Source organism: Rutidosis leptorrhynchoides, chromosome 10 (genome assembly GCF_046630445.1).
Source record: "Rutidosis leptorrhynchoides isolate AG116_Rl617_1_P2 chromosome 10, CSIRO_AGI_Rlap_v1, whole genome shotgun sequence".
Taxonomy (NCBI): Eukaryota; Viridiplantae; Streptophyta; class Magnoliopsida; order Asterales; family Asteraceae; genus Rutidosis; species Rutidosis leptorrhynchoides.
Window position 1 is genome coordinate 123,853,424 of NC_092342.1, and position 17,514 is coordinate 123,870,937.

The following is a 17,514-nucleotide window of genomic DNA, read 5'->3' on the forward strand; positions in this document are numbered from 1 at the left end:
TGGTAACCGACATTCACAATATGCATATAAGAATATCCCCATCATTCCGGGATCCTCCTTCGGACATGATATAAATTTCGAAGTACTAAAGCATCCGGTACTTTGGATGGGGCTTGTTGGGCCCGATAGATCTATCTTTAGAGTTCGCGTCAATTAGGGTGTCTGTTCCCAAATTCTTAGATTACCAGACTTAATAAAAAGGGCATATTCGATTTCGATAATTCAACCATAGAGTGTAGTTTCGATTACTTGTGTCTATTTCGTAAAATAGTTATAAAAACATCGCATGTATTCTCAGTCCCAAAAATATATATTGCAAAAGCATTTAAAAAGGGATTAATGAAACTCACGCATATAAATATTGTAAAACAATTAATAAAGCATTTTGCATGTATTCTCAGTCCCAAAATGTATATAAAAAGGGAATAATGAAACTCACCATACTGTATTTTATAGTAAAAATACATATGACGACACTGAACAAGGGTAGGGTTGGCCTCGGATTCACGAACCTATATCATTCATATATTTATATTAAAACATATTCTTGTAATCGAGTAATTCTATTTATTATTATTAATGATGTATTTGTTATATTTAATAATTTATAAGTTTCATTATTTATTTTTATGTTTTCATTTTTATATATAGACATTTTAATATAGTAAAGTTATGTAATTTAAATATATTTGTGTATATGTAATCTTTATTTCTATGATCATAATAATTCTAAGGATATTGATAATACTAATACTAATACTAATAATAATAATAATAATAATAATAATAATAATAATAATAATAATAATAATAATAATAATAATAATAATAATAATGATAATAATAGTAATGATAGTAAATATGTTACTTTTAATGATACTACTAGTTTTAACAAAAACGACAGGTTTGCAAATAATGTTACTTTTAATAATAATGGTATTACAGATAATACTTATGCTAATAATAATAATAATTATAATAATATTACTACTAATGATATTAGTGATAGTAATTATACTAATAATAATAATGATATTGTTAATAATGATATTTATGTTAATACTAATAATAATATTAATACTGTTAATTATAAAAATGATACTAATACTATTATTAGAGAAAATAATAATAATTTATATCTTTTTCCTGATAATATTAATGACATTAATAGTAATAATCATAGTAATATTAGTAATACCTATATTAATAACAATGATAAGTCTAAGGTTTCCATAGTAATACTTTTAATGATATCGATAAGGGTAACAATAATACTAGTAACAATTTTAATGATGATATATTAATAATAACAATAATCTTAATAATAATAATAATAATAATAATAATAATAATAATAATAATAATAATAATAATAATAATAATAATAATAATACTAATAATAATAATACTAATACTTATAACAATAACAATAATCACTTATGATAACAATAATAATAATAACAATACAATATCAATAATGATAATAACAATAATAATGAAAAATGTATACCCTTTCAAAAGTCTTTCTTAAAAGAATTGCCCAAGATGGGGTTTGAACCCAAGACCTCTCGCTACCCGACACCATCCCTTAATCATCCCTCCATGTATGTTTTTCTGTGTTAAACCTCTTCCAATATTCTTATAACCCGTATCCCTTAATTTCCCTATTTCATCTTCTCCTTCTACCAATTTCAATCCACCAGAATCATACCAAGTTTCCAATAACTTTCGTTTTTTTTTTTTTTTGGAGTTGAAATATATACCGAAACATTTAGATAATGAATTAAATTAGTTAAAAAAAATAAAAGAAAGAAAAAAAAAAGGCTGCTGCACAGCAGCGACGTCAACAAAAAAAAAAAATTTTGATGTTCGATTTTGAATTCGTTTTAGACCCAAGTTATAACACAAAATATTTCGTAATTCAATCCTAGAAACTATAGGAACTATCAACTTAACTTAATTCATAATAGAAAGTTTGAATTTGATCCAAGAAACAAGTTTGACTTTTTAAAACCGAAATTTTGACTTCGAAATTCAATCTCGTTTTGAAGAATTGAAACTTAGGATTTTGAAGAAATATTAAGTAAGGGATTCCTAACACAATTACATTAATGGATTTTGAAGTGTGATTCGAATTCGGGTTTTGGTTATAAAGGTGAACGCGTACAGTGTTTGTGCTTACTCTCTGTTTAATTCAATCAGATAGAAGCTATTAAAAGGTTTGTGTAATTGATAATGAAAATGGAATTTCGTACCTTTTATTTAACAACTGAGATTGATCATTTTATGCTGTAAATGTCGACAAGAATATTGTACAGAGAAGAAACAAGCACAACAAACAAAAAAAAATAAAGAAGAAAGGGATAGATAACAAACTCAGTTATCTGCCTATATGATTATTGATGTCACTGTAACAAGAGGAGACGGACAAAATTCAAGTAAAGTTAAATAGGGATTTAAAACTGATTCCTAAATTTGTTGTTATATAAATTTTTATTTATAAATATCCTAATAATAATAATCCTATTAATACTAATAAATTATAATAATACTGATAAAAAAATGATAATATGATAAGAATGAAAATTTTAACAAAAATAATAAGTTTTAAAAAAAATGAACATCTTTAATGATAAAAGTTGTAACAATTATAAAAGTAATAATATAATAATTTACATGTATAAATTTTATATCAATTTATAACTTAGTATTATTAATAATACTGATATTATTATTTATAATAATATTAACACAATAACTCTATTTTAATCTGTATATATATATATATATATATATATATATATATATATATATATATATATATATATATATATATATATATATATATATATATATATATATGTATATGCTTAATATGTTGACATTAATTATATAATATTTAATGCTTATATATTGAAATTAATAACACAAGTAATATTGATATTAGTTTTAATATTAACATTAATGAAAGTAATTATAATAACAACGTATATTATAACCCTTAATCATATCACAATGTATCTGATAACTCAATCATTTAATATTATCTTTTAATTTCCGTCAATAAATATATTAAACATACATTGAAACACACACGTTCATGTAAAGTATTATTCATCAATTACTTTGTTATCTTTTTAACTAACAGTATTTATATATATACATATCAATATGCACATAAGGTTCATGAATCATTGAGCATGGTCCAAGGGTAATTGTTTACGTGAATATAGTTTTCAAAGTTTTCGAGGCTCAACATTATAGACATTGCTTATCGTGTCGAAAACATATAAAGATTAAGTTTAAATTTGGTCGGAAATTCCCGGGTCATCACAGTGCCTACCCGTTAAAGAAATTTCGTCCCGAAATTTGAGTGTGGTCGTCATGGCTAACAATAAGAATATTTTTCTGACGAATATGAGCTGATAAATAGAGTCTTATCATTATTGGTTAATATAGATAAAACGATTTGAGTACTCGAAGCGTATGAGTGAAGTTATCACAAAAGAGTGAAATGAGGTAAACAAGTTTCATCATAACTTTCCACTAGTCATGGTTGAATTTAGAAAAATAAGGTACGTCTTAGCTTTTGACGTTGACTTGGTTGAATTCCAAAATTCAAGAGATTTAAAGAAAATCTTCAAAATCTAAAAGATTTGATTCTTCGGTGAATAAGGAAATTAAGATCTCTATAATTATATACGGTGATCTGCTTCGATTACTCTGCCTAGTATTTCCATTATAAATGAAACTCTTCCATTCCATTACTTTTATCACTCCTATACTCAATTTCCAAATTCAAAAGATTTATGAAAATGCTTAACCCTGTTCTGATCCTTGTTATTATTCTAACTATCGCAATGATCGTTCTTCTTTTCCAACTTCCACCTGAAGAATCTATTTATTTCTATTATGCTCTAGGGATTATTGTATTTATAATCCTCCCGTGTCTTTATATTGCTATACGTAGTGATATCCACGGTTTGTAATTTATGTGTTGTTATCGGGCTTTATATCTTCCCTTATACCTCGAAGTCCTTGCTTCTGTTTTCTATAATCATTGTCATCCACATTTATTACTCCCTCCTATTTGCTGTGATTTATACTCCACTTTCTATTTCGGAGCTTTGTCCCTTCGTTTCTTCTTCTTGCGATTAGGCATCTCTGATAATGGTCCAGAATTCGCGGATATAAGTTTCAGAATGAACATTGTTAATGTTCTAAGAAGGAAATGGTAATGGCACGATCTTGATTTGTTAAATTACCAGAATACCCTGGAAAAGACCGAATCATCAAGGAATATTTTCTTGATATTTTAGAGGTTTAAAAAAAATATAAGAGTCGTGTAACATGGCACATGATGACGTTAGAGTCTGTGAATCATCACTGTTCATTAGAAACTCAGCATGACTTACTGTGATATAATCACGTTGATCAAGTGTCATTATATTATACTAACTCATGCATCAGTTCCCAACACTACTTCAAAACATTCATATTTTAAGCTCGAAAGTTTACATAATATAGAAACTAACAGATTCTATATGATGTAACACTGATAGCGCGAAGAGATAAATAATTTCAGATAAGAATATTTTTAGATATATCGATGGTGTTTAAAATAAAGGTACGATGATATCTTAGAATTTTCGAATCAAGTCGTGATGAAGAAATTTCATTCATAATTCAAACTCGAATTTTTAAAGAACTTTAGAAACTCAAGTAGTTTCCTTTATGATGTAACATAGATAGCAGGAAGAGATGATTAATTTTGGACAAGAATATTTATGAAATTATCCTCAGAAATATAAAAGATATTTATGATGATATTTTGGAATTTCTAAGTTCGATGGTTGATGGAGAAAGATTTTCTGCAAGATTTTAACATGACTTCGAAGCACGATATTCCCTAAAGATTTCAACGAATCCAGAATTACCTGAATTCTTTGAATTTAGGGTATGTTAGTTGTATTTCTCCTTGGTTTCCTTTATGGTTAGCTCATTCTGTTTTTTCGTTCTAACGTTTCTGAGCTTTTCCAACATATTATTCTTTATCATCAAGCTTCCGACGACTAAGGTCGTTTACGGTTGCCTACAGTTTCTGCTGCTTCATTCAGCTTTTTCAACATTCAGAGTATTGATTTGTAGACTGAGTGCTTTTCAGAATTTCATAATGAAAGTTCATATTTCTAAGAGATGAATGTTATACATATAACTGTTGATGTAGATATGCTGTGAGTTTTTAAAGTACTGATTGCTGATTCCCGGTAATTGGTATGGCAGTTCTTGTTACAAGATGCGGATGAGTATATGATAGGGTTTCAATGAATAAATACAATGATTTATCAGAGAGATTTAAGCCAAGAAGCAACGAGGTTGTTGGTACGTCTGCTGGTAATATGGTAGAATATGAAAGGTTCTCCTGTAACAATAAATGAGCATGCATATATATCAAGGTTATATAAGACTAGTACGGTTGAAAAGTCGAAGTTGACTTGCTGGAGCTGTGACAAAATGGGTTAATTCGGAAAAGAATTGCATTGTTAATTACGGTAATAACAATGCCAAAGGAGCTAGCACAGATACGTTTTAAACATTTACTCAGTTTCTGAGAGTTTTTCAGCTGCATAACTATATGGATAAATCTTTCCTTCCGTAGACGAAGTGCGGTTGGTTCATCCTCTCGATTGAGGTGTTTTCAAGAATAATGAATGGTTTGATCGCAGATTGTAAATGTCAAGATACTAATGAAGTTTAGAATGAAATCAAGTGGCAAACTTGAAGAATTGTTTAGTTTCATATGTTATAATCAATATTTTAATTCATTTTAATTGTCCAATGTTATTAGTCCACAGTCGATAGTCCACAGTCGATAGTCTAATAATTCATATATAGTTTAATATAATATTCGAATTAATTAATACGTGTCGTGACCCGTATACGTCTCAGACTCGATCACAACTCAAAGTATATATATTATTATAGAATCAACCTCAACCCTGTATAGAGAACTCGATCATTACTGCATATAGAGTGTCTATGGTGATTCCAAATAATATATATAGATGCGTCGATATGATATGTCAAAACCTTGTATACGTGTCCCGGTATTTAAAGTGCGTAAAATAAATAACAGAAATTAAATAATGATAAATAAAGTGAGTAAAGTAAATAACAGAAATTAAATAACAATAAATAAAATTGCGAGAATTAAATTGCGAGAATTAAATTGCGATAAATAAAATGTAATACGGAATTAACAGTTAGCTAGGAATAGTTAGCTAGGATTTTATTAGCGTGGATTCTTAACAAAATTTCATATTGTTAATTAGTCTGTTTCTAATCAATTTTTATTGTGTCCATTTTTCTTCATTATGCTACTTGTTGGATTTTGATATGTCAAAATCCTAATAGGAAATTGAATTTGAATGAAAATAGTTATTCTTTGGTGAACGGATACGTATATCGGTGGATGTAAGTTAGGATAGTATATGACTGCTGAAACAGATTCGAAGAACGTACAATGTAACCTATTAATGTGAAATTTAAATATTCCTCTGGTATTACCTACCCGTTAAAATATTTTCACCATTAACAGTTTGTACAAGAGAATTTTTAATTACAATCTTTATGAAAACATATATACATATATATTTTCTTCAGATGTATACATGGATTTAATGAGTTAATATGATATTAAACTCCTTTGCTTTTCGGTTGGAACTAGAGTAAATAATCTCTAAAACTTTAGAGATTACATATTCGCCATGTCGAACGAAGATAAATAAGGTAGAATGATACGTAAAACGAAGATCATACTCAAAGTACAGATGATGATATTGAAGCATGGATTGTTGATGGTACCGGTGCTGTTATTGATGGTACTGTTGGTGCCGGTGATGTTGCTGAAGCTGGTACATTTTGCACCATATTCTCCGAATTGATTATTCAAGCGCGAAGTTCGTTGACTTATTACTCCAGGATGATTGTCGGTCGGAACGAGCGGATGAATAAGATCTAAAATTGTGGATAGAATATAATCGTTGTGGGATATCCGGGCAATGAGGGTGAATATGGTGTTTCGAATAGATTCTCCGGTAAGTGCTTCAGGTTCTTCACTAAGAGGTGAATTCGGTTGGTGGAAAGGATTGTCTTCTGTGCGTTTCCCTTAATTAAGTCAACTACGAACCCATCAGATGAATTGATAATGGCTGATTGGTTGATTCATGCCGATGACGCTGTTTTCGTAGCTTAGGTAGACATCTATATCGGAATAGCTGTCGGAATAACTATCGGAATAGCTATCAGAATCTGAGGGACTCGAACTGGTTGCAGGATTCATCTCGTACGATCAGATGAAGGATTTTTGATAAGAAATAGATTATAGGATGTAGATTAGTACCCTGCAATACATAATTTACATATGTATATATAATACTAAAATCCCATAAGTTACGGAGGAATCTACGGAAGTTGTCAGGCAAAGTTACAGTAACAGATACTCTAAGATATGAAGTAGCAGATACGCTAAGATATGAATTTTTTGTCTATACACTATTCATGCAGTCAATGCAGTAAAACGTGTCTAAACTAAGAATGATAAGCAAGTGATTCTCTAAGAATGATAAGCAGGTAATTTTTGACACGAAATGATAAGCAAAACTTTTGACATGCAGACACGGTCGAAGTCCAGACTCACTAATGCATCCTAACGACTTATCAGTTAGACACACTAAGGCAGACCTGGTTCGCTAAGACCATCGCTCTGATACCAACTGTAGAGACCCGTCCTAATCCATCAGGATGAAGTCCACATCGATTATAAACGATTCACAACAATTGATTTCATCGCGATGTAATTGACCTCTATATGATACATTTTACAAACATTGCATTCGTTTTTAAAAGACAAACTTTTATTTCATCGTAAATTGACAGGCATGCATACCATCTCATAATATATCTAAACTATAAATGACTTGATAATAATCTTGGTGAACTCGACGACTCGAATGCAACGTCTTTTGAAATATGTCATGAATGATTCCAAGTAATATCTCTAAAATGAGCAAATGCACAGCGGAAGATTTCTTTCGTACCTGAGGATAAACATGCTTTAAAGTGTCAACCAAAAGGTTGGTGAGTTCATTAGTTTAACATAAATAATCATTTCCATCATTTTAATAGACCACAAGATTTTCATTTCCATTTCTCATAAATATACGTCCCACACATGGAGACAAAAATCATTCATATAAGAATATCCCCATCATTCCGGGATCCTCCTTCGGACATGATATAAATTTCGAAGTACTAAAGCATCCGGTACTTTGGATGGGGCTTGTTGGGCCCGATAGATCTATCTTTAGATTTCGCGTCAATTAGGGTGTTTGTTCCCTAATTCTTAGATTACCAGACTTAATAAAAAGGGCATATTCGATTTTGATAATTCAACCATAGAGTGTAGTTTCGATTACTTGTGTCTATTTCGTAAAACAGTTATAAAAACATCGCATGTATTCTCAGTGCCAAAAATATATATTGCAAAAGCATTTAAAAAGGGATTAATGAAACTCACGCATATAAATATTGTAAAACAATTGATAAAGCATTTTGCATGTATTCTCAGCCCCAAAATGTATATAAAAAGGGAATAATGAAACTCACCATACTGTATTTTGTAGTAAAAATACATATGACGACACTGAACAAGGGTAGGGTTGGCCTCGGATTCACGAACCTATATCATTCATATATTTATATTAAAACATATTCTTGTAATCGAGTAATTCTATTTATTATTATTAATGATGTATTTGTTATATTTAATAATTTATAAGTTTCATTATTTATTTTATGTTTTCATTTTTATATATAGACATTTTAATATAGTAAAGTTATGTAATTTAAATATATTTGTGTATATGTAATCTTTATTTTTATGATCATAATAATTCTAAGGATATTGATAATACTACTAATAATAATAATAATAATAATGATAATAATAGTAATGATAGTAAATATGTTACTTTTAATGATACTATTAGTTTTAACAAAAACGACAGGTTTGCAAATAATGTTACTTTTAATAATAATGGTATTACAGATAATACTTATGCTAATAATAATAATAATTATAATAATATTACTAATAATGATATTAGTGATAGTAATTATACTAATAATAATAATGATATTGTTAATAATGATATTTATGTTAATACTAATAATAATATTAATACTGTTAATTATAAAAATGATACTAATACTATTATTAGAGAAAATAATAATAATTTATATCTTTTTCCTGATAATATTAATGACATTAATAGTAATAATCATAGTAATATTAGTAATACCTATATTAATAACAATGATAAGTCTAAGGTTTCCATAGTAATACTTTTAATGATATCGATAAGGGTAACAATAATACTAGTAACAATTTTAATGATGATATATTAATAATAACAATAATCTTAATAATAATAATAATAATAATACTAATAATAATAATAATACTAATACTTATAACAATAACAATAATCCCTTATGATAACAATAATAATAATAACAATACAATATCAATAATGATTATAACAATAATAATGAAAAATGTATACCCTTTCAAAAGTCTTTCTAAAAAGAATTGCCCAAGATGGGGTTTGAACCCAAGACCTCTCGCTACCCGACACCATCCCTTAACCATCCCTCCATGTATGTTTTTCTGTGTTAAACCTCTTCCAATATTCTTATAACTCGTATCCCTTAATTTCCCTATTTCATCTTCTCCTTCTACCAATTTCAATCCACCAGAATCATACCAAGTTTCCAATAACTTTCATTTTTTTTTTTTTTTTGGAGTTGAAATATATACCGAAACATTTAGATAATGAATTAAATTAGTTAAAACAAAAAAAAAAGAAAGAAAAAAAAAGGCTGCTGCACAGCAGCGACGTCAACAAAAAAAAAATTTGATGTTCGATTTTGAATTCGTTTTAGACCCAAGTTATAACACAAAATATTTCGTAATTCAATCCTACAAACTATAGGAACTATCAACTTAACTTAATTCATAATAGAAAGTTCGAATTTGATTCAAGAAACAAGTTTGACTTTTTAAAACCGAAATTTTGACTTCGAAATTCAATCTCGTTTTGAAGAATTGAAACTTAGGATTTTGAAGAAATATTAAGTAAGGGATTCCTAACACAATTACATTAATGGATTTTGAAGTGTGATTCGAATTCGGGTTTTGGTTATAAAGGTGAACGCGTACAGTGTTTGTGCTTACTCTCTGTTTAATTCAATCAGATAAAAGCTATTAAAATGTTTGTGTAATTGATAATGAAAATGGAATTTCGTACCCTTTATTTAACAACTGAGATTGATCATTTTATGTTGTAAATGTTGACAAGAATATTGTACAGAGAAGAAACAAGCACAACAAACAAAAAAAAAATAAAGAAGAAAGGGATTGATAACAAACTCAGTTATCTGTCTATATGATTATTGATGTCACTGTAACAAGAGGAGACGGACAAAATTCAAGTAAAGTTAAATAGGGATTTAAAACTGATTCCTAAATTTGTTGTTATATAAATTTTTATTTATAAATATCCTAATAATAATAATCCTATTAATACTAATAAATTATAATAATACTGATAAAAAAAATGATAATATGATAAGAATGAAAATTTTAACAAAAATAATAAGTTTTTAAAAAAATGAACATCTTTAATGATAAAAGTTGTAACAATTATAAAAGTAATAATATAATAATTTACATGTATAAATTTTATATCAATTTATAACTTAGTATTATTAATAATACTGATATTATTATTTATAATAATATTAACACAATAACTCTATTTTAATCTGTATATATATATATATATATGCTTAATATGTTGACATTAATTATATAATATTTAATGCTTATATATTGAAATTAATAACACAACTAATATTGATATTAGTTTTAATATTAACATTAATGAAAGTAATTATAATAACAACTTATATTATAACCCATAATCATATCACAATGTATCTGATAACTCAATCATTTAATATTATCTTTTAATTTCCGTCAATAAATATATTAAACATACATTGAAACACACACGTTCATGTAAAGTATTATTCATCAATTACTTTGTTATCTTTTTAACTAACAGTATTTATATATATACATATCAATATGCACATAAGGTTCGTGAATCATTGAGCATGGTCCAAGGGTAATTGTTTACGTGAATATAGTTTTCAAAGTTTTCGAGGCTCAACATTATAGACTTTGCTTATCGTGTCGGAAACATATAAATATTAAGTTTAAATTTGGTCGGAAATTCCCGGGTCATCACACTCATCACTCCAATGTTGGGTTTTCATGGCGTCCTCAAAGATTTGCAGGAAATCATCCATGTCAGTAGTGCCATTGTACAACCCCATAGTGACCGGTATGACGATGTTAGCAGGAAGGATACAGTCGGTAACTCGCTCGCAGAGCTTTTGGCTGGTAGCCGACATCTCAACCGGTCGCTTTGCCTTATTACCGGTGATCTGGGCAAACATATTCTCGAGCGCAGTCCCTTGGATGGAGGGTTGTGATAGAGAGTGTTTATACGCCGGCGTTGCAGCCTGCACAAGGAGCTCAGTTAACCATGCGTTTGCGGCAGCCTTGGTGACGCCCTCACTTCCTGTGCCGATGTTTGGCAGTGAACTGGTCTTTAGGATGTCAAGAGTTTGCAATTGCTGCTTTTCTGCTAGATTGGTGCCGTCGTTCAACATGGATTTTAGTTTTTCGATTACTTGCTTTTCGACGTCAGCTGAGATCATCTTGGTGATCATTTCGGTGTCATCGTGAGATGATTCGATGCCACTCGAACGTTTTGAGACCAGGGATGCCGAGTGTAGCGACCCGACAAAAACATCATTGACGGCGCCGTCTACTTAGGTCCCGTTACGTGGTCATAAGTCTTTAAAACAACGTTTAACTAAAAGTATGTCGCATTCATTTCAAATATAAAGATTGTTTCAAAGTTAACAAGAATAGTTCAACCACAAGTTACGTTATATGTACCAATGAAACCTATGCAACACAATTTAAAAGTAGCCAAAAGACGCTCCATAAATGCATATACACTCGACATCCCATGCAAGTATCAAAATAATGAGCGGAAGCATGTATCACATATCGTTCAAAGACCTGAGAAAAAACGTAGAAATCTGTCAATGAAAACGTTGGTGAAATCATAGGTTTAAGTAAGTAAGTGAGTAAGTAAAATGAACCACATGATTTATAACATTTCAATAATAGTAAACCATTCCAAAAATTGTTATCACCAGCACCCAATTATCAAGGCTTAACTTTCCTTCCATAGAACCCCATCACAATAGTGTTAGAACATACACTGTTTTTCGAAAATATATTTCATCCGAAGTAACGGTAGCGAACCGTCCGAATGAGGGCTTGTCAAACCCATATGGCCATACAAAATAAGTTCTCGCTTACACCCGGCAAGTGTAACCAATGATAATCGGATTGAGGATTTTGTTCTAACTCGTATGTAGAATGTTTGTTTTCATACTTGTATTCACTTTGTAAAATGAAACGTTTATGTTTTCTCCTCCCTAATGTAAGTTTAAAAGAGTCAAAGTGGGACTATGATCTCACCTTGAGTGCACGAGTAATAAAGTACTTCACAAGTATACGTGTGCAAGGACAATTGCTAGTCTTGACCTAAACAAGTAGGTTGTATCAATAACGGTAAACACGATTGGTCAAAGTGCTCAATTAGTCCTATGGCTCGTTACGACTCGATAAATATAGCATGTGAGTCAAATTGTCAAGTTTCATGAAAGATACAAAGATAAAAGCATGTTAGAATGATTGCATAAGTATTTGGTTAAGTTTGGGTAAAAGTCAACTTTGGTCAAGTCAAAGTCAAAGAAAAAGTCAACACGTTCGAGTCGGGTCCCGAACTATTTTTCTAAGTCTAATAATCATATATGAGCATGTTAGAACAAGTTTCATGTTAATCGGAGGTGCGTAGCATCGTTAGAAATAAACGAAAAATGACAATTTTGGACAGACCAAAATGTTACGGCCGCAATGGCATGGGTTACGGCCGCAATGGCCTGGGTTACGGCCGCAATGGCTTGGGTTACGGCCACAATTTGGGTCCTCTAGGTGCTGAAATGCTGAATTTTTCCAAGTGTCAAGCCAAACTTCTTTCAAACATAAATCAAGAAACCGAAAACACTCAAAACACGTATCCTATATCGTTGGAAATGTAATTTAACAAGGAATACAACTAAACACTTTTCATCAAACAAAAAACATCATTTACAATAATCGAATTCTCGTCGATTGATCATTTAAAGCTCGTTATCAAGGTTTCAAGTTCGTAAAACGCATAAGATGATTCGGGAACTTACTACACACATATAATACGTCGTTTCGTAGGTAATCACGCATACAATACTATCAAACACTTACAAATAACATTGCAAAGCATTCAATGCATTAAAAGTCCATTTTACTTCTATCAAACCCTAATTCAAAATCACAAATTTAACAATTATGATTATGAAGCTTTTTCATGTCAACCTACATACCAAATTGAAGCTAGTGATGCTAGTAACACATTTAACACATGCACTTTTAACATCTAACAACATTTAAGCAACCAAATCTCAAAATCAAACACACTCATTTGAAGTTTAAGCTAGTTACATCAAAATGACAAGAACAAGCATATAAATGACATATTCATGTTAGACTTGAGCCATAGACACTAATTAACACTTTTACAAGTTAAAAACATCAAGAACAAAGAATCTAGTGTTTTTAGAAAGTTACCCAAAATAGATGAAGTTGGTATGGAATTGAAGAGGAAGATGCAAGGATTTCAAATATGTAGTTTGTTTTAGTTGAGGCTTGCTAGATGCAAAATGGATGATGATTTAGTGAAATGGGTGTTTGAGAGTAAAAATAGAAGTAGTAGAGAAAAATGGGAGGTGATGAATGAAATGAATAGTGGTGGTGGATGTTGACTAGTCCAACTAGTCACATCTTTGATCAAATGACGAAATTAGTCCCTCGAGTTCGGATGCAGGTGCGTGAGTTAACCAAACGAATTATTTCAAAATACATGAGAGTAAACGGGAGATGTTATAATCCAATAAAAAAAAATATTAAGAATGTTAGCTAACGGAGGATACGAATCTAGATACGAAAGATAATATATATATATATATAAAAAAAGACGGGCGTTAAAATAATTTAACGAAAAAATGCGGGATGTTACATTACCCACACCTTAAAAGAAATTTCGTCCAGAAATTTAGTTGGAAGTAGTAGTCGATGTCTCTTCCTCGATACCTTGTGTTGTCAATTCTATGAATAAGTGAAGGTACTCCCTTCTCGTTCGGTCTTGTCTCTCTCACGTAAACTCGGGTCCTCTTTTGGTATTCCAACAAATTTGGACAGTCGGGATTTTACGTTGTCTTAAGGTTTGAGTTCGCGATCCATAATTTCAACCGGTTCTCTTATGAAGTGAGGTTTTTCATCAATAGTAAGCTCATCTAAAAGGAATAACAAGTTCCTGTTCCACAGGACACTTCTCAAAGTTTGATACATGGAATTTAGGATAGACGGGAACCTAATTGAGTCAGAAGATCTAAACGGTAGGTGGCAGTTCCAATACGCCCCAAGATTTCAAAAGGATCAATATTGTGGATATAACTTTCCTCGATTTCCCGAAACGGATTACACCTTTCCAAGGTGCGGTTTTTTTTTCTTTTCAATATTACGCGGTTACTCACTTGGAATTCGAGAGGTTTACGTCTAACATCGGCATAGCTCTTTTGGTGACTACGGGCCGTCTTGAGCCCTTCTCGGACTTGAACGATCTTAAAGGTTATTTCCTGAATGACTTCGGATCCGGTGATTTGCTTGTCACCTACTTCGGTCCAACGAATAGGAGCGCAACATGTGCGGTCATATAAGGTTTCGAAAAGTGCGGCGTTAATACACGAGTGGTAACTACTGTTGTAAGAGGAAACAACTAAAGGCAACAATACGAGTTTGTAACATGTCTTTCCAAGATTTGAATCGTACGTTTGCTTTCTGTCATTTTGTGGATGATACTCGGTACTCATGTTTAAACGTGTTCCTAAGGCTTCTTGTAAAACTAGAAGTGAAACGAGTATTTCGATCTGGGATAAGGGACCATGGTACACCGTGTTGGAATAGAATTCTTTAAAATATGTTTGAGCAGTTAGTTAGGGCTCGAATACGTTTGTTGGAACAAGTTTCTTATCGGCTACTGAAAACGTTCGTCAGGGCTACTCACCCTCGTGGTGAATACTAGTAATACGTGAAGAGTCTCTCTCTCCATTGAGAATTTAGATAAAATGTATCCTTATACGGATGTACGAGCGAAAAGATTGGAGTGAAATGAGGATTTAGAATAGGATGAGTTTTCACCTCGATGTAGCCATATCACGCATCTTGTGGCCAAACGTTGAGACTTCGTGGGAATGAGATAGTACACGTAGTTGTATAGTCCAGAGTTGAGTAGTAGTTGGCCATATATCAGAAGCATAAGGACGATAAATCAAAGAAGAAAGAGGTATCCTTGGGTTGTGTATTATCTTGGGTCCCATTAATATCAGACGGTAATAGTGAAATAACAGAGTTATGTAACGTGGTACGTGGTGATGAGAAAAATTGATCGGGTCCATAATTAAATATTCAAATTCTTCGTACAAAGTAACGAATTTCAGTTTCCTTGAATTTCAAGTCGAGAGAGTATGCCTTTCAGGCGTTCACGTAGAAATATTTCCATATTTGAGTTCCATCTTGTGATACATGAATTTAGCTAGTCAGGTTGGTGTGGATAATCACGTTCGAGGTTCGGACACGAAGAGATTTAAGTATGAATGATACAGGGAAAGTTAGAAATGAATCTTTGGTAATAACCGGCGAGATCCAAGATTTTACGAATACAAGTCGGAGTAGTGAGGGTTTTCCCGATTTCGTGTGACTTTAATTTTCGCGAGATCTACTTTAATACCTTGACCACTAACAACATGGTTTAGAATTTGGACTTCGTTTAACCAAAATTCTCACTTGGAGAATTCGACATAGAGTTGCTCTTTTCTCAAGAGTTCGAGCGTAGGACAGAGACGTTTTTCGTTTTCTTCTTCACTTGAATTGAATAGGTTAATTTATCACCTTTGGATAAGATAATGGATTTGTCTAGATGAGTTTGCATACGCGGTTTATAAGGCCCATGAATACGGACAAAGCCTTAGTTAAGCTGAACGACACTAAAAGAAATTCTTAACTATCGTAACGAGTTCGGAAAATGGTTTTGGAGATACCTTCTCCCTTAACCCTCAATTATTGATAACCAGAATGGAGGTCGATTTTGGAATACATACGGAATCCTTTTAATTGATCAAGAGGTCATTGACACAGGGAAGAGGATATCGTCTCTTAACCAGAAATTATTTAGTTCACGAAAATCGATACATATTTGTGGGGAAACATTTTCTTTTTAATGGATGGTTCTGAGCTCCCTAGTTCTATAGGTATCAAGTCAATTTCAAATTCTTTACCCAACAAGTATAACGTACACCCTCCGATAAGATTTGTTGGCACAAAATAGTTTTCCCGTTGATCACTTAAATGGCCTAAGTAGTATTTAGGGGAAAATGGTTGAGTGCAACGAGTACGAGTCAAAGCCTTGGTTATAAAACATTTATCGGCACCTGAATTGATTTAAATAAGAAACATAAGAGTTGTTGAGAAGGAACGTACCCGTGACTAGTTCATTGTCATCTCGGGTATCCTAAGTGTTGAGGTTGAAAGCTCATTCTCATAATTGGGGTTTGCTTTCTTCTTTGGATACGCATTCCTAAAATGACCCGGTTGGCCACATTCGAAACAAACACCCGCTTTTGGCGCATTGGTCCCGTTTTTAGCGATGGTAACGGTAATCATACAAACATGGGCCACATGGCCACTTCCTTGACACTTGATGCAAAATGGCTTGCCACATTTTTCATAATGATGGTTGCAGCACTTGTTGCAAAACGGTTTGCTACATTCACCATAATGATGTTTGTGTTACTTGTTGCAAAAAGGTCGAGTTCCGGCATAACTTTTCCTGCCGCCGGGGGTGAAAGGCTTCTTGGTGGAGTCGTTGTGGTTGTGGTTGCTTGATGTAGAGGCTTCTCGTTTTCTTTTGTTGTTACCCGGTTGGTCCTCGGCCGTTGGTGCCGACGCTTCAATTTCATCCACCGTTTTTATAAATCGGCGGGCCATCGTCAAAGCCTCTTGTAGGTTGGCGGGTCTTGATGGCATTACGCCGTGTGGAATGCTCTTAGGGAGGCCATCCATGTAAAATTCAACTCCTTGGGCCCGGGAGCTTTGAGGTTTGGACAAATTGAGGCTAGTTCGGCAAACCGTTTATTATAAGCTTCGAGGTC